The sequence below is a fragment of the Stegodyphus dumicola genome, chromosome 3, assembly GCF_044657685.1.
Source record: "Stegodyphus dumicola isolate Sdum_Otavi_A_Nest chromosome 3, ASM4465768v1".
NCBI classification, from domain to species: domain Eukaryota; kingdom Metazoa; phylum Arthropoda; class Arachnida; order Araneae; family Eresidae; genus Stegodyphus; species Stegodyphus dumicola.
In genome coordinates this window covers 111,542,006-111,568,395 of record NC_140770.1, presented here as the reverse complement: position 1 = coordinate 111,568,395, position 26,390 = coordinate 111,542,006, and the positions used below count along the sequence as shown (strand labels likewise).

Sequence of the window (26,390 nt, the reverse complement as noted above, 5' to 3'; positions counted from 1 at the left end):
TAGAGATTTCTCATGCTACACGAATGTGTTCGGCAAAACACCGGTTTTCTGTCGGTCTTTGTTCTGTGCTCTGTCGGAGGCCCATATCTCTTATCGATTCGTCTGAATAAACAGTATATTAACATTTCTTTGGATTAAATCGCACCCGAATTTGAATACCAAAAGGAAAAATGTTCCAACAAAACTGGGCCCCAGCCCATTTTAGCCGTAGCCTTCAGCAGCACTTAAATACAAGCTTTGTACGGTAAAGGATCGAGCATAGTGGTCTCTTTATTCCTCTGCATCATTGCTGGACCTACCATCCCTGAAAGTTTTCTTTTTTTGCTGAGGTAATATGAAACTTCTGGTTACTTTACACCTCTAGACGGTGAGAAAGATCTTATTGCATTCACCTGTGTAGCTGCCTCGCGGCCATCTGCAAGTTGCCCGTAATATTTTTAAACGTCCGTGATTTCATGCGGTGCCAATGACAAGCTTGTATTGCAGCTGATGGCGGAAACTAACACCTTTTGTTACATCTCGACTGCATCTCGACCTTAGAAACTCGACTGTTACATTTTGATGAATAAAATAAGGCTCTTTATTTTTGCTTTGCTCTTTCAATTCTCGTATTCTATGCACTCTCATAAATGACGATGGCTTTTCTGCTAAAAGAGCCGGATTCATCTTTGGGTAACCTACTCCTCTTATTACTTTTTATACGAGGTAGCAACTGTTTATATTGAAAAAGATGTTGTCCACATTTGATTCTTATTAGATTATTTTTATGATATCTGAAAAGTTTGATAGTATTTAACATTGTGCTGAACATTAAAGATGAAAATTTAAGACATTAGATCTGCAAAACTATATTAAAATCAGAAAAAGATTTTGTATCCGATATCTTTCTTATTAAAACTTTTCCTCCTCTTTAATGGAATGCCGACCAAGAAAAAATCTAAATTATAGTTACTGAAAAAGATGGCACGCAAAAGATCAAAAGTTTATTCTTCAAAAATACACATTTTTACTCCGATTAAAAGTTGTTAGGAGAATTATTTTTTAATTTCTCTTTAGAAAACAAGTTTAGCAGATGTGTTGTCGCAGGAGTCCATTTAAAAATAGTTGTTGGTTTGTAGATTCATGTGATGATGAGAAGAGAAAGAGGCAGAATACTATTTATGGAATCAAGCTATAGATCAATACCGATATTATGCGATTTCGCTTTGGGAATTTGAAATAAAACCAAATGAAACATTTTTAGCTCGTTTGAACAATTTATTAATAGAACCGAACTCAAAGGAACTGATTTATTCCCTGAATTCGTAAGGAATGGATTTAACCAAAACTAGCAGCATAAAAATAATAAGAAATTTCAAATTGCTTTTTCCTTTTGCGGATTTCAGTTTATAATCAGTTCATACTCTCAATTAATTTGTTATTTAGAAGTGAAAAGTCATATATTTTCTTCCTAAATAAATAAAAATATGCAGGAATCTGGTTTCATGCTTTCAATTGTAGAGTCATTAGGTTAATTGGAAGCAGAAAAGATGAAAAATATGTAACTGCCTTCGCCGGGAATCGAACCACAGACCTCTGGAATACCACCACACATTAGGATTTTTTTTTTTTTTTTTTTTTTTTTTTTGGAAGCCAGAGAGATGAAAAATTAGCAACCGCCTTCGCCGGGAATCGAACCACGGACCTCTGGAATACCGGCCCAGCGTGCTACCGTTACACCATGAAGGCACGCTAGGGAAGTGGGAGAAATACCTTATACAATTACCATCTCATTAAATTTTTCCTAAATTAATTTCATTTGTTTTAAAAATTAACTTAGAGGTCATAAAGCTTGCTTTTTTTCCCCCCCCACAAACTAGATTTATGTCATTTGACTGGAAACTCACGCAGAAATTCATAAGTTAGCTATATTTTGAGCCTTTTAATTAAATAAAAATACTTGTTATTGCAATATAACAGCGCACAAATTTTCTTACAGCTTTTCTCAGGCTATATTTCAAAACTACCAGTCAGCCATTACATGTATACATAGTATATTCTTGTATCATACCGGTTTTATTAGGTATTATCATACCTTGTATCATACCGGTGATGATGTCATCACGTAACAAAAGGAAATCAAGCATCATTTTATTATTATTACTGAATGCACTGATCAGTTGACCTGTCATTGTTATTTTATTTCATCTGACTTAAGATAATCTGAAATAAATAAAACATTTTTACTTTATGAGATAGCAATACAAAGATCTGGCTTCCGAATTGTACTTTTGGCTTTCTTTCTTCGAATGGGCAAACCATTGAAACTGACAGTCAGATTCTCACAATCTCTAGTGAGTTTTGTATTAACATGATATGATATCAGGGACGCAGCCCGACGCTCCTGGCAGACTTTACGTCGCCCTATGGCCTTTTCGCGGGCTGCGCCAGAGAGCAAGCTACAGAAACAACACCTTCAAACAAACAGACATGAAGAACATAACTAAAAAACTAACTCTGGTATCAACATGAATATGAATTTGATCTGACTGGGTGAATTTCCCCTTTCACATCTCCCTGTTATTTAGGATAGGATCTGTTCTTGTCAAATACAATGGCGGTGGAATATTCCGTTTGTATCCTGAAAATGTATTTCCAACAACGTACTTTTTTGCAAAGACTTCGGATTTTTGTGGAGACTTATTGAGCTTCTATTAAAACATGAAAGTAGAACCTTTATCGGGCATTTCTTCAGAATCCCCTCTTGACGTCAATGAATGGACACCATCCATTGCAATAATGGAACCAACAGCCAGCTTCTTTAGTTTCTGTTTTGAAATTAGAATTAGCTCCACAGTCACCATATAACTGACGCAAGCTTTAGCCAATATACATACGAGTTATCCTTTCTTATTATCATGATCTCATTCTAATTATCATAACGTGCTCATCAACTTATGCACCGTTTTAGATGCTAGTCTCATCTGTATCTATATGTTGCATTTATTACTCAGAAGTTGAGCTCCTAAAAAGGGTTCTACTCTTTAATTGCTTAAAATTTAGACTTTTCTATTTATTAAAAAGCGTCCTGGATAAGTGTGAGACAAATTTGAAACATTTTAAAGTTAATCCTAAAACTCGGATTAAATTAACATCAGAATATAATTTAGTTCTTTTTTTTCACATTTAAACTGCTGCGTAAATTCCAGTTGCTCTATTTGACGAAGACCTACTCTTGTTCTCTTCATGCACCCTTATACCGTTTCATTAGAAACTGAATGTTTAACAGTCGGAAGTAAATTCTCTAGGATTTTTAGTCTCTTTGTTTATTCGAGTACTTTTAATAATCCCCTCAACCCTTTGTTACCTTTTGGTCGTATATAAAGGAATATTTCGATTCGCACTCAAAATCGATTTTTTGCTTATTCAAATACCAATAAGATTTGTCATATAATGGCTGATACATAAATTTGATCATAAAATTGCTCTATTTTGATAAGGAATCAAACCCTTTTTAATGTATTTATTTAAATGCAGTGAATCACAAAACCATTTACTGCTCCGTTGGGAAAGGGGAGGAAAGTCTGTTTTAGAAATATTGTTTTGTTTATCTGGGAAGTTTTATACCATTTACTTTCCTTGTAGACTTTAATACTTTACCCCAAAGAGCACAGGGCCGTAGTTTATGGAATAATGAATGATAATACTTAAGCCCCGCAGTTTTCTTTCCTTTACCTCACAATTATAGAAGCGGACTATTCCGTTAAACGAAATAATAAGAAAAGAAAAAAAAAAAAGAAAAAAAAAAGTCTGAAAGCTTTCAGATTTTATTTTACGCCCAAAGGGGCGTTTTTTTAACGTTTTGTGTGTTACCTTTATTTATTAAATATCATGTTCTTCCCACTTAACCACAAAATTCAATTCAACAGCAATATCACAAAATATTTAAATATTTTAAATAATAAAATTCTAAAGATTTAAAATAGCATATCTTTAGAATTTTCGATACACAGTCTGGCGTGCTAGAGATAAAACTGTTTTTTTCTCGCACAGTGTTGCCATTGTTCGTTTTGAAATCGCTGACTTTCTTAATCAAAAACTCATAAATGCTTTATAAAATATGAAATAAAAAAATTCCAAGTTCCAAAATTTTGCTTCCAGATGCCCGTATTCGATTGGAGACGTACGTTATTCAAAATTTGATGGCTCTATGTACCGTTGTTTTATCACAATACGAGAAACATGGATACATTCATGCAGATTTTTCATTATTTAATTTCTTTAAATATAATACAGGGCTCTAATATTTGGTGGCAACAATTTAAAAAGTGATTCGCCGTTTATAGTGAAACAACGCAAAATGTCAAAACGAAATTAATAACTCTTCTGGGGAAAATACCCCTTTAGACTAAAAAGAAAAATGTGCATACTTATCTTTAGTGGCTTATACTTAATCAATCTCATTTTTTTTTCAAGACATATCATTAGTTTTTGGATTTATACTATTTACGGACCTTATGCTTCCTTTTTTAATTTACACCCTTCTTGTCTGTAAATCAGTTGCGAATTAATTATTTTGTTATTGAATAGTATAGTATCGCCCAAAATTTCGGAAATATTGTAACCGCAAAAAAATTTGGGTTTCAGATTTCAATGGAAATATCCATTTTGACGGTTCCAGAATCCAATTTGACTTTGTTTTGTTTTGTGTTGTTAAAATGCATCGCAAGGTCCTCTCGGTGTATTAAAAATGCTAAAATAAAAAAGTGAATATCGTTCATACTACAACACAAAATCAAGAAGTCTGAAAAACCTGTTTTCAAAAAATCTTCATTTTGTTAAAACTTTGTAGCTGCTGTTCCTGAATGTGGCTGTAACTCACTCAGTTATAATACTAACTTTAAAATTGAAATGCGATTGAATCTTATTTTGGATCTGACCGTGGTCTGACCGGCATACTCTTGCACAATCATTGCGGAAATCCTATTCCAGTTTAGTTCGAAATTTAATCTTAAAGGAGTTCTGATTTACAAAAAAAAAAAAAAAAAAAAAAAAAAGTCTTCCATTGTTAGGAAAATGTTTTGAATTCCCGCTTTTTATTCAGTTCGGTACTTTTATACAATGATGTTTGTGTAAGAACAGGAAAATTGTCGATTTGCTTATATAATTACAGTAACGAATTAAATCTATAACGTCTGTCTGATGAGTTAAAATTCAAATGGATGCTCAATATTTGGTTCCTTGATGAAACTAAATAGATCAACAAACGAATAATGCATTTCGCCTTTTGTAAATAATGCAATTACACATACAGCAGTTGTCAACCTTTTGACTGACGCGTACCATCTAAACAAAAGCCTATATATATTGTTGCGTGCGTACGGGCTCGTTATGAAATGAATGCACAAGTCCGATGAAAAATGAACAAAAATTTATTATTATCACAACAAAAATGCTTAAATTTTCTCAAATTATCATGCAGTATTACAATATCTCACAGTAGTTATCTTTTAACTACTCAAATGTCCAATAGAACGTAATTCAAAACAGCTAAAGAACGCTAATCCGCGAATTCGCTACAATCAACAAGAGCATTTTTCTAAACAACAACAAACTAAGCAACAACTCGAACTGAGAGGTTTTCCTCCTTTTATAAGATTTTAAAATCACGCGCTAGAATTTTCTAGTACTTTCTGGAAATCAAAAAGAGATATTTATTTATTTAATGCACGCGCTCTTGTATTTTCAATTTTCCGGCTTAGCTTTCTTTTAATATTCGTCACGCGCTGCACTGCGCGAGAAATAAAACCATTTAATTTATAATTGAAATAACATTAGCTTTTTAAATACCAAATTCGTAACAATATATATATATATATATATGTATATTTCATAATTAAAAAATGCTTTTTTAAATATAATATAATCATCCCTAGTATTTTCGTGCATTAAGCTGCTGAAAAATTATCAGTAAAAGCATAAAGCAAGAAATATAGAACCAGTTTTTCACAAAGCCCAAAATTTGAAATTCATAAATAATAACTTGCATAAAATCCTATAAATATAAAAAAGAATTTAAGAAATGTTAAAACTAAAATATTCCAGCGAGTATTTTAATTTTAAAATACTCGTTTAAAGTACTTAAAAAAAACTCAAAAAAAAAAAAAATCAATGAAAATTCAAAATTTCAAAAACATTAATGAAATTTAAAGGCTAACGAATATAAAAGATGAGGAATTCAATCCACTTCAATGGCACTTCGTCAAGAGGAGGAACATTGAAATCAATTGAAATCTCTCTTCCATAAAAAATCCTTGTTTTCCTGTATACAGAATTAGCCGATGAACCATTCCAATGTATTTTAATTACAATAGTTCACTCGAAAATTCCGGCCCCTCCACAAAACAAGGAAAAAACAAAATAAATTCAAATGAAAATTTTACCTTTAAATAAAGAGAACTCTATCCAAAGAATTGAAAACATAAATGAAAAAACAAAATACTTTAGTGAATTTTTCCTTGCTTTGGGGAAAAGCCAGAATTTTCATGTGAACTATTATAATTAATATATACTGGAATGGTTCATCGGCTAATTCTGGATACAAAAAAGCAAGGACTTTTTATAGAAGAGAGATTTCAGTTGATTTCAATGTTCCTCCTCCTGATGAAGTGGCACTGAAGTCGATTGAGTTCCTCTTCTTTTTTATTCTTTATTCTTTAAATTTAATTGATTTGTTTTTAATTAAGGTATGACTCGTTTGATGTATTTTAGTTTTAATAATTCTTAAATCCTTTTTTGCATTTAAAGGATTTTATGAAATGTATTATTTATCAATTTCAATTTTTGGTGTTTGTGAAAAATTGGTTCTAAATTTCGTATTTTATGTCTTTACTGATATATATTATATATATCAGTAAATATATATATATATATAGCCAATGCCCTTACCCAGCTTAAAAATCTTTCGCCGGCCTTTATTTTCGCAATCATTGGCCGCAGACACATATTTCGAATTACAGAAGTGCTTTCAATTAAGAAAATATTCCTGCTTTGGAAATTTTGAATTTAAAGAAAAAATTTAATTTTGGCGGATTAACGAAATATAACTTTTGATGTGGCCTCATGGTTCCTATATTTATTTGGGAAAGTTTTATATTCACTATGACAAAACAAAGTACAAGAAGTCCCATACGACAAAGATTGACCGGGATATTTAATTTCGAAATCTGCAATTTTTATATGCAGATTTATTTTTTTATTTAATGTCATTTTCAACTTGCCTTGAGGGATCGGTTAATTCAGTTAGAATATTTGAGGAAATAATGGTTTTGGAGTTCTGATATTAAAGGAAAATTTTTCGCATTTAAAATTAAAATAAAAGCTTAATTTACACACTTATTAACATTATAAAAATACTGTAAATCATAATGTAAAATAAAACCGTAAATTTTACCCTCTAACTACTTTCTCACTTTCAGGAAACTTTGTACATATATAATAAATAGAAGCGCAAATTAAAGACGCGTCATTACTAAATTCTGTATATAAATTATGAAAATAACACGGAAAACAGTTATATTTAATCGCATAAATTTTTTTAATTATTATTGATTTTACCATTGCTCTACGCCACAAGCTCATACAGAAGGTCGTTCGCAATTTATGCAAACAATTTTGATAGTTAATTTTTATGTAAATTCTTTCGGCGATTTCCTTCTACATTGATTCTTGGCTCTAGCTTAGGTCGAATTTTCTACGAAAGTAAACCTTTTTTTTTTTTTTTTGTTTGTTTCCACTATAATTTCAGTTTTATTACAGTCCTCTTGAGTCATTTACCAAAATCTATTCGGTGTTTTTGGATGCCGTATTTCTAAGGCTTGTTTTAGAAAAACTGGAAACTCAAAAGTCCATACGAGAAGCGTCAGAGATTTTTTACAAGTATTTCATTGTACATTTTATTCCTGTTTCTGGTTCTTTCTTTGCTAGATAAGTGGAAGTTGACTTAAATGTGTGACTAGAAGCTTTGCCGATATGAAGCTCAGCTTTACTAATGTCCTTTCCATATAAGGCTGGAATTCCTTCATCAGAAGTTTGTTCTTAAATATTCTGCTGATAGTATAGTGAATTAGTTTTAATTTTTCATGAGAATATTTTTAGTTTTTATTTACCGTTGTAAAAAAATCCGATAACTATCATGATTCTTTGCTGGTAACATTAGTATTCATTGATGAACCCATTTCATAATGTTATTTTGTTAAAGTGAAAATGTATCTTTTTTATGACAGTCATTTAAATATACTAATGCCTCAGCGAGTCTTACCACAAATTTCCATTAGCAGCAGCTGGTTATTTTTCATAGAATTTTCTATAGGTTATTTCAATATGGGAAGGCCAAGTAGGGCTATCTGTCTAAGAGAAATGATGCCTTCTTGGAGAACAATCTGAAAGGAAGTGGTTTGATATTCTTCACGTTACACATGTGGAAAACCACGTAAACCAACCATGCAGCCAATCGTTCACCTAGATTCGAACCCAAACTGGGTCGAACTATCAGTACTCAGTCTTAATCACTTCGGTCACTGGATATATATATATATATATATATATATATATAATTTTCTATAATTTTATTTTCTTTACGCAATATATTTTGGCAAAAGCAGATGAACTTCAAATTTAAACATGTTTTTTTAATCTCAAAACTTTGTGAATGATTTTATTTACTGTGCCAGAATACATTCCCAGTTCTGATGCAATGTATCTTTGAGTCGGGGATTTTCTTTCAGGATCAGAGATTTCACTTTCTTGAAATTTACCTATGTTCGAACCGTATTAGGATGCGGTTTTGCGGCCATTTTTACTATTTTTACTTTAAGCTAGGAGCTTATTTCTTTTCATATTTAATATATTAAAATAACTTTCATTGAAATGCAATAACCTCAGTTTTTAAGCCACTTTACGATTAGTTATTATGAATATTTTTCCTCAAAAAATGTATTTACCTGACCTTCTCAAAATGCTAATGAGAAAATTTAAATGGAAAATTGTTTCCATAAGTTGCGGAAGACCTTTTGCATAAGTGAGAAGTAACTTCCCAAGCTATAACTAATTTTTTTAGCATCCAATGTACGCATTGCTGCTCAGAAAAACTGTAATACCAAGAAAAATACAATGAATACATATAAAAGTTGGCGCACAAGATAGTTATCATGAGTGACACAAATAATAAAATTTCAATTGCATATGCAAACAGAACGTGTGCGCAAAGCTGAAATCTGGCTGAAATGATATAAACTAAAGTTAAAACATAAATCTCAATCATTTCATCGGAAAAATCGTTTTTATTACACTGACAGTATGTAATCGTCACTCTAGTTGAATTTAATTTATCGGCTTAAGCTTCGGCAAGTCGCTTGTGCTCCGCGAACAATTAGAAACCAGCCAAAATTTAATGAAATGCGTTGAATTTATGTTTCGGATTCAATATGAATCTGAACTTTTGTTCTAAATTACCAGCAAGCACAGCAAGCAATTATTCCTGTTATGCGTTTCAGTTTGTTCAACCTTAAGTTTAATGTGTTAATAAATACCTATTATTTAAAATTTTTACTTTAAATTGTGGTATCTTTATTTAGAAAGTAAAGTCGTGTGACAGTCCTTACGATTCTTTTGGGATGATTTAGTACTTTAAATTATTGAAGAACCGTAAAACACACACAGTTGGAATCTTTTTGTACAGCGCAGTTGCAAAGTAATATTACATTCAAATCATCATATCGTCTTTTAAAGTCTGAACAAAGATACTATCCAGTTTCTTATCTTCTTTTCATTTCATTTGCTTATTTTAAACATATTGAATAACATGAAATAAAAAGGTTCAGTTTCACATTTCGCACATATGAGTATTCAATTAAGGAAATTCATTTCGAAGAACTTAGCATAGATGAGTTAAATGTACTATAAAAGTACGCAAAACTCTCGTTTAAATACACTTCTAATATATATCATGCATTTAATTTTATTTATTTATTTATTTTTCTCTTGAAATATATTCAATAATATTTATCCAGCTGACCTTCACTGTAATTTGGTTTCATCAGTACTTGAAAAAAAGACGCGTCTGCTTTGGTTATTTGTATTTTTCGGAGTTAAAGTTTTAATTTATAAAGAAAAACGTACAAAGTTAAAGGCGCAAACAATGTTTTGCTATTTAATTCATATTTTTTATCATAAAATGTGTTTTAAATTCAGTATTTTATCAATTAAGCCAAATAATGAGCAAAACCACTAACAGATTTCTCAAGTTACTGAACTAATTTTACAATGAGAAAGAAGTACCTGAAATCTGTACCTGAAGCTTGTTAACCACAATACTTTAATCCTCTTAAGAATTATAATTAAAAGTAAACACATTTTAATTAAATATTTTTGCAGAACTTCGGCAAACTTCTAAACAGAGGATAATTCAAATAAATATTTATTATAATTAATTAGAACATATATTATAATGAAGTAATGCATGATTTTTAATTAATATCTTTTAAAATTGAAATACTGATCAATTATTATAAAAACTCTTCTTTTATAAACAAAAACATATGTAGCAATATGTCACGCCTTAAAATATAATTATTATTAGAATTTTTTTTAAAAAAACTTTCTTTTATATCTCCTCTTTACTTGAATAGTTAATAAACTTTAAGAGAAAAAGATATTCCCCAAATTATATCCGAAAATGAAATCGTCAAGCAAGATTTTTCAGTCAGCTTTCATCGCCTAGTTTGTGCGCAGGTCATTCAAGTTAATAAAATCACTACTTAACTTTCGAACTCAAGTCGTAGCTTAGAGCTTGTTAGAGTTCTAAAGTGATTTGTCGAAATGAATCAGTAGCAAACATAAAGGAAATGCTTATGACTAAGATGGTATACTTCTAATATGTACTCTAAATAACTGTTTTGAAGTTGCCAACAAATTTAAGAACCTCCTAAAATTTACAATGTTAATTAATTTAACACATTTGTGAAAAAACGAAATCAATATCATAGAATTATCTGCGTTTTAAACAGTATTTAGCAGCATTTAGACTAGTACATAAATCAGAGTTATTTTAAAATGAGCAATATTTTAAATACATATAACAGCACTTGAAAGACTTTAATGTTTTATAACTGATAAGAAAAGGCTTAAAATATATTGCAAAATTTGAACATCATCGTAAAGAAAAAAATTGAATTATTTTTAATTGTAATTAAAGAAAATATATCTAAGAGAAAATGCGCAATGTACTTTCTGCTTAATGAAGTTTGCAGGAGGGGATTCAATAACAGTTTTATGTAACATGAAAATTTCATCGATGTGGGAAAGCAAAAATTTTAATTTCTAATATAAAACGCATTCTTTACCACAGTACTATAAAAAAGCTAATATGTTCTCCGAATATTCACTATAAAGAAAACTAAAATATTGACTTGAGAGAAACTAAAATAATATCTAATTTGTTTCAGACTTGCGTGAACATGCAACTGATTTCATTATCATTCATATAAGACTTGAAATAAAATTATCAACTTCAGAGAAACTTACTTTGTATATTTTTCTGTCTTCTTTAGTTATTCTTCTTCCATCTATGCGTCAAAGATCTTAACAGCTTCAAATATTCTACAGAAAATGTACATCGAGCGACCGTGTATGAAAACTACAAAAAATTAATCCGCGAAACTATTGATGAAAGCGCCATCTTTCGGATACATTTTTCTTTAAAGAGTTCGTCCATTTCTCGAATCTCAGAGTATCCCTTAATAAGCATAAGTCGTGAGAGTCTTATAATTGTTACAAAAACCCATGAATTAAAAAAGAATTAAAATTACTGGGTTTTCAACGATTCAACAACCATTAGTAATATTTAGACTTTCGGGCTTCTGCTGATATCAGAGAACTATGAGAAGAACAAAATAGTTATTCTTGTTAATGAAATAAATGTGTATATTAATCCTGCAATATTCTGAATATACGCTTTTTATAAAATATACATAATGCCTTTTTAAAAATCCATGAAAGTCTTGAAAGTGCAGTTGTAATGTTTTAAAACCGTAAAATTGTATTAAAAAGAAACGTATCAATTATCTAAATCACTTGATACTTTTTTCTTAGCTTTAATATTAAGATGAAACGTAATTACTTAATTTCAAGCTATGATTTTGAACTGTTTAATTTCTTCTGAGAACTGCTTATCTAGCTTAAATAAGAAAGGCTATCTCATATGCAAGCCACTTTTTTTTCATCCTCCTCTTTCTTTAAAATACTTTCAAAAAGGGTAAGAACTTATTTGTGAGGCTCAGGTATATTCGGCGCATTTTAGGGGGGGGGGTCGGTCGTGTTAAATATAATTTTATAAACGTTAGTGATATCGATTGTCGAAGCAGAAATATAGAATTAGGAATTATTTGATTATAGGAAAATTCACTACGATTATCTGTTCAAGGGAAGGGAGGCTTTCATAAATAGTTTCATAAAAGTCTCTACATAGGACCTAGAAACTGGGAACTGACTCATATTCGCATTATGAAATGAGCATTGGCTCGTATTTACGTTATATATCGAGTAAATCACAAAACTACTTATGCAGCCTGCCCATTGTTTGATAATTGACCCCAGATCGAATTACGGATATTTAGCAGTCTTACCCACTCGTTCATTGGTAAGGTGAAGAATCACGAACTGCTGAATTGTCATACGAAACTAAATTGAAAAGAGCTTTATTTTTACTCATGGTAAAGAAATCACAGCGAGAATTCAACAGCATTTGAAACCGCTATATCACTTTTACTTCCTTGAAAGCAGAAATATAGAATTAGAAATTATTTGATTATAGGAAAATTCACTGCGATTATCTGTTCAAGGGAAGGGTGTGTGTGTGATTATGGCAAAGCCTCGAGGGCTACCTGCCTAAGGGGAGGGATGCCTTCGTGGAGGACTTTCTAAGGGAAACTGGCTCGTATACATGTTACACATGGGGAAAACCACGAAAACTCCCATGCAACCAGCCCGTTCGCGGGATTCGAACCTCGGACCAGTGTTCAGCGACTTTACCGCTCGGCCGCTGGTGGGCCTCAAGGGAAGGGAGGCTTTCATAAAGAGTTAAAATCTCTACATAGGACCTAGAAACTGGGAACTCATGCACTCATGAACTTTGGAATTTGGTAGTGACTCATATTCGCATTATGAAATTAGCATTGGCTCGTATTTACGTTATATATCGAGTAAATCACAAAACTACTTATGCAGCCTGCCCGTTGTTTGATAATTGACCCCAGATCGAATTACGGATATTTAGCAGTCTTACCCACTCGTTCATTGGTAAGGTGAAGAATCACGAACTGCTGAATTGTCATACGTAACTAAATTGAAAAGAGCTTTATTTTTACTCATGCTAAAGAAATCACAGCGAGAATTCAACAGCATTTGAAACTACTATATGATTTTTACGTCATTAAAATTTTTGAATGAAAATATTTTTTCTTATCTTTTCGCCATCGTCAGAACAGCTGGCCCACTGGGTTAGATGCTCTCAGTCTGCTGGATTCTGTCGATGGAATAAAAGAAAAAGAAAAAAAAAAAAAAAAAAACTAGAGCTTAGTACTATGTCCTCTGGGAATTGACTAAATAAAGTGAGGAACACTGAAAGAAGGGCCAGAACATGGAAAGAAAGTGCATGGTAGGGACTAAGGGAAAGGTGCATAGTGGAGACTGTTGAGACTATAAGGGGGGAATGCTGATGACCACTTCTGAGCACTGCAAAGCTGCTGCTGCTCGCAGGGAGGTACTGACATTGTCGAGTACAATGTGCTCATGGTTGTAATTCGTATTAACCATGGAGGTAGGAAAGGGAGGAGGGACCAACCCGCGCTAAAAGTGAAGCACTGCTTTGAAGCTTGGGTCACCAGATGGGGTGTTCTTTGTTTACATTCAGAAGCTCGCTTGACAAGATTCTGATAGTATTTCGACACACGACAGTTCCATAGAAATCGAAAAAGGGACACTTTCGCATGAAAGAAAAATTCATAGTGTGATTAATAATAGCAATTTGGATACTTTAGTGACATTTACGCAAAAATCACATCTTGGTTATTTTTCGATAGCTAACAACAGCGATTTTGATTATGAATTTGTTTTATAAAATTATAAGCTGTTGCACTACAAAAATATAGATTTTAAGAAAAATGTTATGCTTAAAGAATGAAAATACCTTACGGTGCATTTAAAATTCTATATGTCTTTCGATACCCTTGATACAGTATTCGCTACTTTTATTTTATTTTCCAAACGTCAAAATGTTTTAAATAAGACAACTTTTTTTCACATCTATATATTATTGTAACATGTACCTTTTAAAATTTTTTAGAGGAGAGGCTTTACTGCTGCTCATTTTAAACCCATCGTTTTAATTTTATATATCTGAAAAATAATCACTTTGGGCTTACACGTTTTATAAATATAAAATTATGTGTGTTAAAATATTTGTAATTAGGCACATAGGTCAGATTAAGTTTTTATTAAATAGAGTAACGTATGCAAGGGCTATCTGCCTAAAGAGAGAGATGCCATCGTGGAGGAATTTTGAAGAAAAACTGACCTGAGTGGGTATTAAAAATAATACTTATAATTTTCATTCAAATTATATTCATATATATTTTTTATGTAAAACTTTCGGGTGTATGCTAAATTAGTGTAAATTACTTTACACGAAAAATATAGTGAATGCACAGAAATTAAAGATTTGCACATGCCGGAAATGAAAAATAGGAAATATGTATGGGTATTTATGCATGTGCTTGCAAAAAGCATGTATCTGCCTTTGACAAAATACTTAAATATTCATTAAATTATTTATAAATGTATTTGAAATGAAGAATATATTCACTTATAAAGAACTGTGAAAGTACTGTCAAGAAATCTAATTATTAAATGTATCTAATTTATAATGATTATAAATGTCATCTAAATATATAATAACCTTAATATTGAATTGTAAACATAAATTGAAATCCTGTTGACAAATACGTTATAAAACTATTTGAGCAAGAATTGTTCGTATTGGAAAGCAATCCGTTAAAAGGTATTGTAAAGCAAATGCTATGAGATGCGCACTTAAGAACGTAATAAAGAGTTTTGGAATATGTATTGTTGAAATGAAGGGTAAAAAAAAAATCTGATAAGTATAATTAAAAGAATTATTCCCCTTACATTTTATAATAACTCAGTTACAAGTTTTAAATAATACTTTAAAAAAAAAAAAAAAAAAAAAAAAAAAAAAAAACTTATTTTATTCCCTTTCAGAAATGTTCAGAGAAAGTCAAGTACTATTTAATACCTATTTAATTATTAGGAATTAGCGAAATACTTATTTAAAGTATTTCGCTAATTCCTAATAATTCTCTAATTTAAAATGAACCGAATAGAGCATTAATTATAAATTGACTTACATTTTTCGATTTAAAAGATGCCTCAGAAGCCAAAAAATCATGTCATATTTAAGAAAGTATTTTAGGAAGAAGCTCTATAAACAGAAAAGAAATAATGCATTATTTTAATATTAATAATAAAATAAACTTTGATCTTAATTTTTGTACCTTAACCGAATAAAATCGAATTAATTTTTTTTCCTAATGTAATTAACGAAAATTTGTGAAAATATCTCATTCAAATTAAACCATTCTGAGAAAACTGTCCTGTGAAAAGTATAGCATTTAATTCCGTTCAGAATGAAATGTTGTTTAAAAATATGTTGTTTTCACATACTTAGGACTCTGAAGTGTTGTAGAAAAAGAAAATATATACATTTATATGTATATTTACGACGTAATTACAAAATATTTACATCCGAACGCGTCAAATCCCATTGAACTCAATGGTAAATGATCCAATGTTTTGGTCACCACGTAGGGATCGCCGGTGCTTCAGAGCAGGGTACGGGAAAAACTTGTTTAGGGCGACTCCATCTTATTTCCTACCTCCATGGTATTAACAGTTATGCAATTTGAAAACAAAATATTTTGATGCTGTAAATGCTACATTACCAAGTGCTTTGGAATTTGGTAGTGTGTTACGTACTTCTGCTAATTCAATACATATTTAAGTTACTTTGCACTATTATGGTATATATGTTAGGTATACAAATATAATAAGGATATCATATTATAAGTACACGTACAAATGTAAAGATGGAATCTATACAAATACGAGGGCATTTTGAAAAGTAAAGATACAATGGCTCGCATTCCTTAAAAAAAAAAAAAAACATTTATTTAGAAAACGTCAGTTACATCTTATTAACTGGATTATTTATTATTTTTCGATATAATCGCCCCCGTTATCCAAACATTTGTTAAGTCGGTGCACAATCTTTTGTATCCCACAGTCACAGAAGGTTGCCGCCTGTTGGAATCCAGCGCGCACACAATTTCCTGTACCTAACTTGACAGTCACAATTTCATAAAGAGTTGTCATTGACACTTCCAGTATGATCTGATGCAATTCTTTCAATTTGAGAAAGTCTATTCGCACGAATTGCTTCCTCTGTTCTCTGAAGAAGGGAATCAAAGTTCACAGATGGCCGACCTGTTCTTTGTTCGTCATGAACATCGGTCCTACCTTCAGAGAAATAATAACACCATTTCGTTACATTTTGTCGATTCATAATATTCCCATAAACAGAAACAATTTCTTTGTGAATATCCGCTGGTCGCTGACCTTTTGCATGAAGAAAACATATGACGGAGCGCACTTCGCATTTGGCGGGATTCTGAATCGGCGCAGCCATTTTAAACACGCCTTACTCCAACCAGAATCAACGTTGTAATGCCGAACGATCGCGAGGAGAAAGCTAACGGTTCAAGGTTAACACCTGTGTTGCCAACTTGCTCACCAAAACCTTTCTTTTTCTCTGGCGTACGGTGTATCTTTACTTTTCGAACTGCCCTTGTACTTATACATAACAAATCATGAAGCAAACAAATTACAAATTAAATTAATAAAACTGTGCATGTATAGATGATGCGTTTACATTGCACAAACACTAATGGCAAGTTATACTGGCATTATTGCAGACTGATATATCCATATTATGCACTAATAGTAATTACAAATACATTAAATGAGTGCTGAACTCAGAGAATTGCATTAATATGGATAATGTCATGTTATGTACTAAATTAATTAACTAAATACGATAAAATATGTGTGCCGACTGATTTACATAAAATACATTACCACATATAATACCTCTTTGTATAAATTTAAGTCACAGTGCTCCTTGGAAAGGAAAAAAAAATAATAAAAATTTATGTATATATTGTGCTCAATGCAAAATTTTAGTGCATATAAAATACTGTTGCGTGCGTACGGGTTCGTTATGAAATGAATGCACAAGTCCGATGAAAAATGAACAAAAATTTATTATTATCACAACAAAAATGCTTAAATTTTCTCAAATTATCATGCAGTATTACAATATCCCACAGTAGTTATCTTTTAACTACTCAAATGTACAATAGAACGTAATTCAAAACAGCTAAAGAACGCTAATCCGCGAATTCGCTATAATCAACAACAGCAGTTTTCTAAACAACAACAAACTAAGCAACTCCTACAAACTGAGATGTTTTCCTCCTTTTATAAGATTTTAAAATCACGCGCTAGAATTTTCCAGTACTTTCTCGAAATCAAAAAAGAGATATTCATTTATTTAATGCACGCGCTCTTGTGTTTTCAATTTTCCGGCTTAGCTTTCTTTTAATATTCGTCACGCGCTGCACTGCGCGAGAAATAAAACCATTTAATTTATAATTGAACAAACATTAGCTTTTTAAATACCAAATTCGTAACAAGTTAAGGTACATCCTTAGTACAAAATTGAATAATTAGATATCGATAATAAAGTTCAACTGCGAGTAAATGCTCAGAATAATACAAGCTGGATTAATCATAATAAACATTATTAATGTAGATAATTATTAGGAAAAAACAAGGCATTAAGTAAATTAATATAGATGCAGAGCGAGCTGCTGACGGCACGCTGTCAGAGGAAAGTAATGAAGAAGTCACCACAGTGTGTCAGCAGTACTCTTAGCAATGTTAGTACAGTCTGTAATGCGGCTGAGCGCATATTATTTATATTCCTGATCCATGCCGGCATATTGATTATACAGGCTCTTTTCAAATGAGAAATGTTTGCGAGCAATCATATAGAGAGTGGTCTGGGTCACCAGTACTGCCACAAATACATTGGTCGCTGTCTCTTAGGCCAAATCAGTAAAAATTGGACATATATGGGTCGCGCCCTGCCAAGTGCTGTGAAAATGGTAATGTCAATCAAGTGAATACCAATCATGTCAATCAATGTGAATTAAGGATGTCAATCAATGAAATGAAAAATACTAATGTCAATCAAGATATGTTTACAATCACATAAAAAAGGAGAAGTTCATCACTCAGATAGAAAAACTACAGTTTTATTTCTATAAGCCGCTTGGAAAGACGGAACAGAATACTAATAAAACGATGGCTGTGAAAATTTGTAATTTATTCTAAAATATAGGATCTAGAATGCTGTTTCAAATATTGTAATACTACCGCAAATTTTTTCTCTATTGCTATAAGTGCAGGGCCGGAATAAAACATTTAGAGGCCCTAGAAGATTTTGGTGCCCCAAGATAAATTTATGCTATTTCATTTTCCCCAATTCTATCTCTCTCTCGCTTTTAGTTTAGCTGCACCATGCATTCCATGGTAAAAAGCGGCAATGGAAAAGTTTTTGATGCCCTCTTTTCCCTCATGCCCTAAGCACGTGCTTATCCGCAATTCCAGCGCTCTGATACACCATCTAGTGGCTAAAAGGTGGAAACATTAAAAATCGGTATTTACGTTTGACAATACTACGTAGTTTGTGAAGCGTGTTGCGATCGAAAAGTAATTAAGTGTTTATTTTTTATTATTGTGGGCATTATGTGTTCAGTCGTTTTAACCACTTGTAGGACAAATCTAAAGAAATAATGCTTGTAATATCATGTAATCAAAAGTTAACTACATGTTATATGTCAGGATTGCTCTTTCTCAAGTACTGAGGGGTAGGTAATACTTAATCTGTTTGGTTTTTTTTTTTTTTTTTTAAATGTTTGGTCATGGTATTATTCATTGCATGTATTTTCTATAATACATATAGAATACTATTTCTATTACAAGTCTTTGCTTGTTGATATTCTCAAAATTGCATCTGATAATTAGTGCTATGATGTATATAATAGATATAAATACAAATATTTTTAGAATATAATGATTCAATGTCATTTTCATGGGAAAAAAAAGGACACTTTTGACTGCACAGATTGTCTGTAAATCCCAAGTTAAACACATATGAAATCATTTGTTTACAATCAGTGAACGTTAAAATCAGCTACCTGTCGCAATACAATAAAACAGTGACACGATTTCCTACAACAGCCAGCAGTTTCTCCTTTACATAAACAAGAAATTTTTTTAAAAATATTTTTACTTCTCCTTTTTAACAAGGAAATGTCCTTCGATTTCATGCGATCAGGACGCTATACAACTTATCCTTAAATAGGAAGCCAAAATTTGTACACTGGATTTTTCAAGTAAAATTCCGTGCATTACCAAATAATCCGCTTTTTAAAATTCGCTCTCGTTCAGTAACACAGCGAGAATTTACGCCTCCTTGAACAAAATCAAACATTTCGGAAAAGCTAAGCAACTCCATTTTTGAATGTACGAAGTCAGATCACAAATCAAAATACCGGTTTTTATCCGCCACATTAATGTGTTAAAGGGCCACCTATAGTAATAATAATAGGGCAATAAGTGAATCGCGGATATTGTTTAATGATTAACCTAGCGCTGCAAAAGTGTTGCTTGTTGTGAGAGGAATTTTACTGAATAAAATCGATTAAGAAGCGCCTAAGATCTAAAAATCAGTACCTTCCTTTTAAAAATCTCACAGCATACAAACTAGAATAATACAAGGAAATTCAATCAGCGATTTTGTAAACAACAACAACAAAAAAAAAAAAAGCACACAAGAAAGATGACACTTGAGAATGTTGTAATTAAAGATTTAATTAAAAATAAACCATAGCTTTTATTTATTTCCCTATATATCACTGTGTCATTATTTTACAGCCTTCTCTTTTTTTTTTTTTTTTTTTTTTTTTCCCCATTGAGAAGGCGTCAAACCAACACCTCCTAACAGAAGAAAGCCAGGACACTGGATTGTGACGTCACAAGTAGTCGTCTAAGTCGAAACTCCGAGAAGGCAAAGAAACGAAATAGGTTACGCGCTAGTGCCACACTTAACATTGCTTTCACTATTTGATAAAGATATTTGGGTTGGATTTTATTCAAAGATTCAACACTTTTGTCGTTTATAACGCAAAACGATTAATATCCATCGATTAATATTTCGAATTTACGATTTCAATTTTCGATTAATATTTCTCGGGTTTTAATATATTAAGAAAATAAATAAATAAGATTTTTATAAATTCTTTGGCCAAAGAAAAATGCTAAACATTCATACCTTGAAGGTTATATTCAAAAATAACATAAATATTATTGACCATGATTTAACTACAGACGTTTACCGTCAAAACTATTTTAAATTATAAAAAATTACTTCACAGAGAAACATTGTGAAATATAAAACAACTTGTTCCTATAAATCTACTAACAAACATATTGTGCATGAAGACAGTTGTTATTGGAATATGGTTTAATTTCTATCAAAATATCTACTTTCCTGCTTATTAAAGAATAATTAAATTTAAAAAAAAAAAGGATTGCAGGCGTTCTGTAAAAGATAAGTATTTCCTTAAGATCGTCCTTTCTATTTCATGCTTTAAATGGTATGAAGTAACACTTCCAAAATTAAAAAAAAAAAATTGCCTCTTTTTATAATTTTCTGTAGTTTTAAGTATAATTTTTATAATAAATACATTTTTGTAAGGGAAAAATATCTTACTAGTTGCCTCTTTTCATAATTTTCTGTAGTTTTAAGTATAATTTTTTATGATAAATACATTTTTGTAAGGAAAAATATCTTACTGTAGCACATAACATTATGAAATATATGATTGTTCTTATTTAGGCAGAAGAAATATTTTAGTATTACACACAATGAATAAATTATTTCGAAGTTTAACATGATAAAATTTTACATAAATTTTATAATTTTCTGCTTCTAATTTCTAGGCTAACTAATGAATTATTTACACATCCAAGTTAAATGCAGCAGTTAATAAGTTCAAATCAGCAATACTAACTCAGAAAGGAATTTCTGCTTTAATCTCATAATTTAATATTTTCAGTTGCCATTCTTAATGTTGCACTATATTTTTCTAATATTCATGGGGAAAAAAAAAAAAAAAAAAAAAAAAAAAAAAAGATTTTCCAGATTATCTGCACACAAGTTACTACTTACCACCTCATTTTCTTCAGACCAGTAATTTGTCTTTAAAAGTAAATATTATAAAAATGCACCAAACTTTAAATATAATATGCTGTGTATCTTGCAAGTTTCAAAGAAATTAATATATTAGAGGTTTGTTTATCAAATAATTCAACACTGCAATTTAAAATTATTACTTAAATCCATAAAACCAATAATATTAGTTGCATATATACTTAATTGTATTATATTAGTTGTATATCAGAACTTGAAAATGAATTTTCACAAGTGAAAAATAATAATTTTTTATTTACAGATCTAAGCTAACAGTCAGAATAACAAAGTAACACTGAAGTTATAGCATACCAGTAACATCTTTTTAAACACACTCTACAAAGTTTTAAAGCAATAAATCTCTGGCGATTTCAAATGAATTTATAATCATAAGATACAATAAAATGATCAGGATAGCACATTTTACCACAATTTAAAACTATTAATTAATACTCAATTCACAATATAAAAGCAGCAGCTATTCAAATTATTGAGGAACTATGATCTCTGAACTAAGATTAAATGAATAATTTTATAATAAGCTAGCTGAATTTATGCAAAAAATCAAAATATGTTTGCATATATGAAAAAAATGAGTCGAGTTGACTCAATTTATTTTTAATATATGGAAAACGTTGCAACTATCAAATACACTGTTCATACATAATCTAACACAAAGCCATATACTAAACAGCTCTGAACTAATTTTCTCATCATTATGAAGTATATAAATGTAATCCAAAGAAACGATTTTAACACATAAAACCAAAATGACACCTAAATTTAGGAGGACTGTCAGTAGTACTCAATTGAATTATAGAAGTGTTCATGAAGAGCATACATTAAAGTTTCATGCAGGATTTTCTATCTGCAACTCAATAATAAGAAACTATGTTTAAGAAAAAATCAGCATTATCAGGAAAGAAATATTCTAAAGCTTCAACCTGTTACATTATGCTCTTGACAGAATCAAAAAAGAGCAATGAGTGAGCACTCACATGTTTAAAAATTTTGTGAGATTTGGTTCGACAGACAGACAGCATGTAACAGTTATTGAAATACAGTAAAACCTTGGTTCATAAATGTAATATGTTCCTATTCATAAACTGAAACAATTTCCCCCATACGACTCAATGTAAAATGGATTAATTTATTCCTCGACCATAAACAATTAAATATTATAACAGCACTTTGTACACAATTAAATAGCCACGCAATAAATTAGTCACCACTTAAAACACAACACAGATACATTTTTACACGACAATAAATTCTGAGCACAGAAATTACTTTTTCAATATTATCACTTTTCAAGTGATCTGAATATGAAAGTCAGTAAATGTCCATATCAACATAATGACTATTTCCCACTATAACAGTAGCACTTATTACAAACATGTCATTTTGTAAGCATGTTGAAACACTCTTTATCATGATTAAACATATTACCAAATGAACTGAATGATATTTATGCAATAAAATTAGTCGCCACTTAAAACACAAGCCAAATTTTAAAATTAACTTGTTGTGATTACAATAGTTACATCTATGTTAATATTTAGTAACAGAAGTCAAGGAGTCCTATGATTTAAATGAGTACTTTGATAACTATATACCAATTACAATGCCATTTTAAAATTAACCTGTCATAATAATAGTTACGTATATGTAAACATTTAGTAACAGAAGTCAGTCAGCCGTATGATTTAAACGAGTACTTAGATAACTAAATACCATTTAAAATGCTTTGATTATTAATTAATATAATTGTTTAAGAACTATTAGTTGTGGACTTTTTTACACAATAAATTCAGAGTAGAGAAATTAATTTTTTAACATTATCAATTTTCAAGTATCTGAATATGAAACACTCAGTAAATGTCTATATCAACAGAATGACTAATTCCCACTATAACAGTAGCAGTTATTATAAACATGTCATTTTATAAACTTGTTGAAACACTTTACTTTTTATCATGGTTAAACATTTTACCATATGTTAACACTGAATGATATTCATACAATAAAATTAGTCACCACAGATACTTTTTTACCCATCAATAAATTCAGAGCACAGAAATAAATTTTTCAATATTATCACTATTCAAGTGATCTGAATGTGAAAATGTCAGTAAATGTCCATATTAACAGAATAATAATGACTAATTCTCATTATAACAGTAGCAGTTATTACAAACATGTCATATTGTCGGCATGCTGAAGCACATAACTTAAAACAAGTAAATCTGGAGTATATCGATATTTTTCTTTGTGTACATTTAGTTTATGTACTAGTTCGGAAAAGAGGTTTAGTTCCGATTCTTTTTCAGATAATACTCTTTTCAATTTTGAAAGCATATCATCCACAATTTGTGCAAGTTCTGAATATGTCCTCTGTTTTGAAATTTATAAGGCAGACCTTTCAAATTCCTTTAGTACTTCTAAAAACATGTTTACGAGTATAAATTACTAATTCTTAAATGGAAAACACATTAGCACATTTTTAGAGGGAAAACACAAACAATCCTCATTTATTACTACCAACTTCAGAATTTCTGGAGCTGGGTCACTTAAAATGTCATTTAACATAGTTGAATTTTCAGTATGCAGAGTCGTATAAAATGTTTATAGATTTGATGTTCTAGGTAATTGATAGCTCATTATCATACTTTTCTTTTGTTTATAATTTTTCTTCTATTGCTTTCTCTCCTAAACGAGCTATCATCTTTTCAGACGACATTCTCTATACAGATTTTAATGACATGTAAGATGCACCATCAGGAAATTGAGAGATAACACATTATTTTTTGAAACATGGCCGAGAAATTAGGATTTTAATGGATTTTGCTGATTCCTCATCATACATTTCCATTTCTTGTGCTTCTTCATCCACTCAAAAATGAGTCACACACCTATAAAACAAAATAGCTTAAAATTAAATTGTTGTGATTACAATAGTTACATGTTAATATTTAGTAACAGAAGTCAAGGAGCCCTATGATTTAAACGAGTACTTTGATAACTATATACCAATTACAATGCCATTTTAAAATTAACTTGTCGTAATAATAGTTACATATATGTATACATTTAGTAACAGAAGTCAGTAAGCCCTATGATTTAAACGAGTACTTAGATAACTAAATACCATTTAAAATGCTTTCATTTTAATCAATATAATTGTTTAAGTAATTTGTAATGTTTAGAAAGCTTATCATGATGATTACAATTTATTTAGATTTAAAGAAATTTATAACATTGGCAAATAATTAGGAGTATCAAACACTGAGTGTTGAATATAATCAGTTACTTTAAATACATTGATACCAAACTTATATAAATCAATATGAACATTTTAAAATGAAACCTAATATTATTTGTTAGCTCCTTTTCTTTGGCACATAAATTGGCTTTTATATAACTACTACATTGAGAATTCTTCCTGTTAAATGAAATTTTATTTCATTCACATTTATCTGTACCCAAATAAGAACTTAGAGAAAGTTAATATTACAATTTTCATGATTAAAATTGTTAGCTTTGAAGGAAAATATTTCTTTGAATTTATTACAATTGGCGAGACTTAAACATAAACTTCTTGTCAAAAACTCAAATTTAATAACGAAAACAAATACCACAAATGTATCAATAAAATTAATAAAAAAACCTAGTAAAGACTTAACATGAAAAATGCAACAAAATCTGACTTACTGTTTATCCTTAGTAGTCATCTTTGCTTTGCAGACTTCTTGTCTATTTATTTCTACGTTAAAGTTCACTTCGAAGGTACAAAAGATCTTTTGGATCATTTTCACGACACGTCGCTGAACGTCGTATTTCATCCTACGAAATTATAACATCACGAGAACAGTTAATATAAAAATTCAAAAGACTCGCCACACGTTTATCGCTCGCCAGTACTACGGGGCTTTGAGCTTGTTGGAAGGAGCGAAGTTCGTCAGACGACTGCCTGTGACGTCAGAGCTTCCTCTCGCTTCAGTGTCCTGGCTTCCTTCTATAAGGAGGTTGTTATGTTACGTAAGGCGTTGCGTTCGAACAATGGCTAGCTCAGAAGGGATTCGTAAGTCATCTACCCGATGAATTAACAGCTATCTCGTCATAAATGGAGTACTTCATTTAAACTTAAGCAAAAAGATTTATTTACACATAAAGACAAGTTAAAAGAATAAAAAATATTTATCTAGCTACAATATCTATCTAGCCACATCATGCAAACATCGTTCTTAGCTAACTAAACCGGAACTGTTCGTTTTCCTCTGGCGTCCCATGACGTCAGTCTCTATCTGGCTTTTTATTCGCTGGCGTAGTGATGCCATTCCCAACATCCTCCCCCCTTTGAGTTGCTGGATAGCTACTCAAAACATTCAAGTCTATCAAGTTCAGTCTAAGTGGCATCTTAACAGTTCTACCAGCTCGTGTCTTTATAGTCTTAGAACTGTCACATACATCGGAAACATTAATGGGGTCCGGAGATCGGGGTGACTCAGAAATTTCTGAATGATGAGAGGTACTCATGTCGTCTCCACGATGAGAATCTGAAGACTTTACAGCAGATTGATGTTTTTGAGGATCACTTGGATGACATGAACCTGACAAATCATCATCTTGGATTTCTAGGGGAAACACTCGTTGTATCGGACGTACTAAATTGTTAGTTTGCGTTCTTAATCTAACTGTTCTCACTTTACCGTCCTTTCCTGGAATCAGTTCCGTAACCCTGGCTAAAGGCCAATTCAATCTCTTTTTGATATCATCTCCTATCAACACAACGTCATTCACTCGAATATTTGGAAAGTGTCAATTTTGCTGTCGTTTCTGAATAAGTAGTCCTAAACATTCCTTTCGAAAACGTACACGGAGATCTTCCATTAATTTTGCA

General features: G+C 31.0%; 1 protein-coding gene and 1 long non-coding RNA gene across 2 annotated transcripts in view; both read right to left on the bottom strand.

Moving 5' to 3' along the window:
- LOC118185543 (uncharacterized) overlaps positions 1-11,676 on the bottom strand; it is a 115,787-nt gene extending 104,111 nt beyond the window's left edge. The window contains exon 1 of the mRNA XM_085813200.1: positions 11,563-11,676. The gene's annotated coding sequence lies outside the window, so the exon portion shown is untranslated. The remainder of the gene's footprint in view (positions 1-11,562) is intronic.
- Positions 11,677-21,725: 10,049 nt separating this feature from the next.
- Positions 21,726-25,868, bottom strand: LOC146998067 (uncharacterized). Its single transcript, XR_015040247.1, has 2 exons — positions 25,202-25,868; positions 21,726-24,402 (listed from the first exon to the last, which is right to left on the bottom strand). It is a non-coding gene; the product is annotated as an uncharacterized LOC146998067 (long non-coding RNA).
- Between the last annotated feature and the right edge of the window lie 522 nt (positions 25,869-26,390).